The sequence below is a fragment of the Hypanus sabinus genome, chromosome 3 (genome assembly GCF_030144855.1).
Source record: "Hypanus sabinus isolate sHypSab1 chromosome 3, sHypSab1.hap1, whole genome shotgun sequence".
NCBI classification, from domain to species: Eukaryota; Metazoa; Chordata; class Chondrichthyes; order Myliobatiformes; family Dasyatidae; genus Hypanus; species Hypanus sabinus.
The window spans coordinates 192,970,217-192,976,216 of record NC_082708.1 but is presented as its reverse complement, the minus strand read 5'-3'; positions in this window follow the sequence as shown (position 1 = coordinate 192,976,216).

The following is a 6,000-nucleotide window of genomic DNA, read 5'->3' as shown; positions in this document are numbered from 1 at the left end:
TGGGAGGGCTATGGAGGACTATAGTCCAGTTGTGGGCAGAATAACAATTCGGCATGGACTATGTAGGTGGAAGGGCTCGTTTCTGTGCTGCAGTTCTGTGTGACTCTTCTCCAGAAATAAATTGTTTGCAATTATTTTGGGAATTGCACCAATGTGGTAACTTTTCTTGGAACTGTGAACATCAGTCTTTATTCTCTCCCCTTCTTTCTGTAATCTCTGCTAAATGTAATTTTGAAATAGTTGTGAGTCAGCAAGTTGAGGCTGAAAGAGCAGCTGGGGAACTGTTTACTTTGTTTGATGCCTGTGGCATGATGCCAGTATCGGATCACTGGTGCCTGATCGTAGCGGATCAGATTGAAATTTGAGAAGCTGCATCTCTGATCCCTTCATGTTTCCTTGTAATTAATTTGTGAATCAAACCAAGTTAAATATGTTAGCTGTACAAGGAAAAGTCATTTGCAATAATGACTTGTTAATCTTGCTGAGAGTGGATCAGTGCTAAATGCACAGCTGGTCAACAGCCCCACCCACTAACCCACCCTCCACACCCCCAAACATCACTACTTTATCATCTCCTGTCAGTCACTGTATGTACAGACACTCCTGTGCCTGGCGACACTTTATGGATATACAATTATTATAAGTTATCGTATGCATTTATATTTAAAGTTTTAATAAACTATTATTGTGCTCTTTATCTTATTTTTTGAGATGCAACAGATCCAGAGTAACAATTAATTTGTTCTCCTTTACACATGTGTAACGCTCACCCAACAGGCTGGTATTTGTCTGGGGGAAAAGGAGATCCAGCCACTCACCAACCCCACCTCCTGTACACACGGGTGCCGCGCGCACACACACAATATCAAACTCACACCAGATACCATTATGAAATACACTTTAAAGATTTTACTAAAACTAAAAGAGTACTATCCACCTTCCTCGGTGTCTTCTTCCCGACCCCCCTGAAAAAACTGCGAAAACCCCCAAGCTCCCAGTCTCACAAGACAAAATAACATTCCCCATATCAGCAAGTCTAAAGCTAAACAACTGCGAGAGAAACACTTATCAGACAAAGAACCATTCCTACTCTTAACAAAACAAAGAAGCCATTTTGAGTAACATACACAGGACATTGTCCACATGTACTGGAAATGACATTAAACAATCTTGAATACCAGCATTGAAGCCCCTGTCCCCACTTTCTACAGCAGGACCATGGAAGTCTAAATGTTCTGTCCATGTTGAAGACTCAGACCAATAAGGTGTGACTTAATGTGAGCACAGACTGGACCAATTCACTAGAAATATAAAATGTTGGCATTCTACATTAATTACAGATGGATGAGTGTTATAATGGGCATATCAATGTGTTTATTTCCATTATATTAAAAAGTCTCAAACACAAGATGAAGAGAAGATGCAGCCCAGGGCACATATCTGAGAATTAGGGTCTGATCTCACATATTTCAGCCCCTCCCATCAGTCAACACCTAGGGGTTCAGACATGAAATGTTAACTCTTCTTTCTACACGTGCCTCCTGATCTGGTGAGTTGCATCTTTTGATTTCACTTCAAATTTCTGATATCTGCAGTTTAAAGAAAAAATTCCTGTCTGAAGGAATGGTGGTTACTGTTCTTGGAAAACAGCTCAAAACAATGGCCTTCTCTTTGATGAATAAAAGGTATGTAAAACTCTGAGTTGCAAAAGACAAGGGAAACACCTGGAATTACAGCAGCAAAGTGTTATCTGTGCTTGCCATGAAGGAAAAAATTACAACAGGAATCTCTGGCAATAACTAGCAAGTTGATAGCATTAGAGTTGATAGAAATAGAGGTACTAATTCAGTTTAATAATCCTTCTAAATTATTTTTGAAAGTTAAAAAGGTGCTGCACATTATAAATAAAAACACAATATTCTGCAAAATTTAGGCAGGTCAGGTGAATCAATAGAAAAAGAAACTCAATATTTTAGTGCTGGGATCCTTTTGATGTGAATGCAGAGGGGTGTGATCATTAAGTATGCAGATGACACTAAAACAGTTTGCATTGCTGATGGGGAAGACAACCTACGTTACAAGCTAATATTTTTCAGTCGCCAGAGCTCTGAGAAAGGGTTTTGTGTCTCTATTATTGTTGGCTGATATACCAGAAGACTAAAAGACAGCAAAAGTTGGTCCCTAAACCAGAAAGGATCACAGTCATAACCAGACAATTACAGGACAATGAGACATTTATCAGTAGGAAATGACTGGAATGAATTCTAATGGATGAGATTTCTGTTCACTTGGAAAGGTAGGGATGGACTTGGGAGTCAGTATGCAAATAAAAGAAAATCTGCAGATGTTGGAAATCAGAGCAACACACACAAAGTGCTGGAGGAACTCAGCAGGCCAGGCAGCATCATGGAAAAAAGTTCAGTTGACCTCTCCGCCTGAAACGTCGACTAAATCGAAGCAAGAGGTGGAGAGGGAAGAAGTAAAGGCATCTCAGAGAGAAGCTGTTTTTTTAAACTGATCGGGGAAAAGAGGTTAGACTGGGCAGGTGCGTGACGTAGTGCGCCAAAGGTTTAAAAGAAACCTTTTAAACCACATTCAGCGGCCATCGTCGGAGTGGACTGAGGCAGAGTGAGACGGTTTTGGCTCAATCAGGCTTCGGCAAGAACAGGCAGAGGCGAGGTTTGAACGGGGCACGACTGTGCAAGCGCGTGAAACTCGGCCTCTGAGATCAGCGGGAGAATTTAAAAAGCGAGCAGAAGCCGAGTACGAGCTTCACTCCAGGTGAGGTAAGGCCAGGTAAGCTCCTTTAATTAATCTAATTAGATTAGGAGTAGGTAATGGAGGCAGCAGTTAGGACAGTTGAGTGCTGCGTTTGCAGTACATGGGCAGTCAGAGCAAGCGCAGCTGTCCCTGATGACTACACCTGCAAAAGGTGCATCCAGCTGCAGCTCCTGACAAACCGTGTTAGGGAACTGGAGCTGGAGCTGGATGAACTTCGGATCATTCGGGAGGCAGAGGCAGAAATAGACAGGAGTTTCAGGGAGATAGTCACCCCTAGGAGTCAGGAGACAGGTAGTTGGGTGACTGTCAGGAGAGGGAAGGGGAATAGACAGGAAGAGCAGAGCACCCCTGTGGCTGTTCCCATCAACAATAAGTATACCGTTTTGGATACTGTTGGTGGGGACGACCAACCAGGGACAAGTTGCAGAGGTTGCGTCTCTGGCACCAAGACCAGACCCTCAGCTCAGAAGGGACGGAGGGAAAAGAAGAGAGCAGTAGTGATAGGGGATTCGATAGTTAGGGGGACAGATAGGAGGTTCTGTGGGAGAGATTGAGAATCCCGGATGGTCTGTTGCCTCCCTGGTGCCAGGGTCCACGATATCTCGGATCGATTTCTCAGTATTCTCAAGAGGGAGGGTGAGCAGCCAGATGTCGTGGTCCATGTAGGGACCAATGATGTGTGCAGGATAGTTTTTTGCAGCAATACGTAGAGGTGCCAACTAGAGAAGGGGTAGTGTTAGGTCTCCTGTTAGGGAATGAGATAGGTCAGGTGATGGAGGTATGTGTTGGGGAGCACTTCGGGTCCAGTGATCACAATAGCTTTAGTTTCAATATAATTATGGAGAAAGATAGGACTGGACCCAGGGTTGAGATTTTTGATTGGAGAAAGGCTAACTTTGAGGAGATGCAGAAGGATTTAGAAGGAGTGGATTGGGACAATTTGTTTTATGGGAAGGATGTAATAGAGAAATGGAGGTCATTTAAAGGTGAAATTTTGAGGGTACAGAATCTTTATGTTCCTGTTAGGTTGAAAGGAAAGGTTAAAAGTTTAAGAGAACTATGGTTTTCAAGGGATATTGGAATCTTGGTTCGGAAAAAGAGGGAAACAAGGAGGGAAGTTATGGAAACTATGACGATTAAAGAAGAGCAAGTACTGGCGCTTTTAAGGAATATAAGAGTGGATAAATCTCCGGATCCTGACAGGATATTCCCTAGGACATTGAGGAAAGTTAGTGTAGAAATAGCAGGAGCTCTGACAGAAATATTTTAAATGTTATTAGAAACGGGGACAGTGCTGGAGGATTGGTGTATTGCTCATGCGGTTCAATTGTTTAAAAAGGATTCTAAGAGTAATCCTAGCAATTATAGGCTTGTAGGTTTGACGTCAGTGGTGGGTAAATTAATGGAAAGTATTCTTAGAGATGGTATATATAATTATCTGGATAGACTGGGTCTGATTAGGAACAGTCAACATGGATTTGTGCGTGGAAGGTCATGTTTGACAAATCTTATTGAATTTTTTGAAGAGGTTATGAGGAAATTTGACGAGGGTAAAGCAGTGGATGTTGTCTATATGGACTTCAGTAAAGCCTTTGACAAGGTTCCGCATGGAAGGTTTGTTAGGAAGGTTCAATTGTTAGGTATTAATATTGAAGTAGTAAAATGGATTCAACAGTGGCTGGATGGGAGATGCCAGAGAGTAGTGGTGGATAAATGTTTGTCAGGTTGGAGGCCGGTGACTAGTGGTGTGCCTCAGGGATCTGTATTGGGTCCAATGTTGTTTGTCATATACATTAATGATCTGGATGATGGGGTGGTAAATTGGATTAGTAAATATGCAGATGATACTAAGGTAGGTGACGTTGTGAAATTTTGTGTTTTGGAAAGTTGAAGAAGGGCAGGATAATACACAGTGAATGGAGTATTACTGAACAGAGACCTTGGGGTATGTTGTGGTGTTAGAAAGTTTGTGAACCCTGTAGAATTTTCTCTATTTCTGCATTAGTATGACCTCAAATGTAATCAGATCTTCACACAAGCCCTAAAACTAGATAAAGAGAACCCAATTGAATAAATAATACAAAAACATTATATTTGTTCAGTTTATTTGAGAAAAATGATCCAATATTACATATATTTGTTGAAAAAAGTATGTAAACCTTTTCTTTCAGTAACTGGTGTGCCCACCCCCCCCACCCCCCACCGTCACTTGTTCAGCAATAATTTCAACCAAACGTTCCCGGTAACTGTTGATCAGTCCTGCACATCGACTTGGAGCAATTTTAGGCCATCAATTCCATCATCTAAATCATTGGTATACAGCATAAAAAGAAGTGGTCCCAACACTGACCCCTGCGGAACACCACTAATCACTGGCAGCCAACCAGAAAAGGATCCTTTTATTCCCACTCGCTGCCTCATACCAATCAGCCAGTGCTCTAACCGTGCCAGTAACTTTCCTGTAATACCATGGACTCTCAACTTGGTAAACAACCTCACGTGTGGCACCTTGTCAAAGCCTTCTGAAAGTCCAAATATACACCATCCACTGCATCCTTTTTATTTATCGACTAGTGACGAAGATTGTATACCATAGCAGGCTTCAAAGCCAAATGTCGTGGTGCCGACAACATCGCGGCCTCTCTCCCAAATGAGCTCAATCACTCTTATGCTTGTTTCGACGTCACTAGCTCTGAGCCTCCGAGGAAAGCCACTACTACAGCCTGCAACCTGGTCATCTCTGAGGCTGAGGTACGCAGATGTTTCTAATGAGTGGACAATCAGAAAGCTCTGGGACCAGACATCATCTCAGGGCCAGTACTCAGGATGTGCGCAGCACAACTGGTAGGTGTGTTTACAGACATCTCCCTCTTCCAGTTTAGAGTGCCCTCCTGCTTCAAATTATCCACCATTGCCCCTGTACCAAAAAAGCCCAGGGTAACATGCCTGAACGACTGGCATCCTGTCACACTCACCTCAATAATAAGCAAATGCTTTGAGAGGCTGATCAAGGACTACATCTGCAACTTGCTACCACCCACACTGGACCTCCTACAATTTGCCTACCGACACAACCAATTGACAGACGACACAATAGCCACAGCTCTACACACTGTCCTTACACATCTGGAGAAGAAGGATGCTTATGTGAGAATACTGTTCTTGGACTACAGTTCAGCGTTCAACACCATAATTCCATCCAGGCTTGACAGGAAGCTC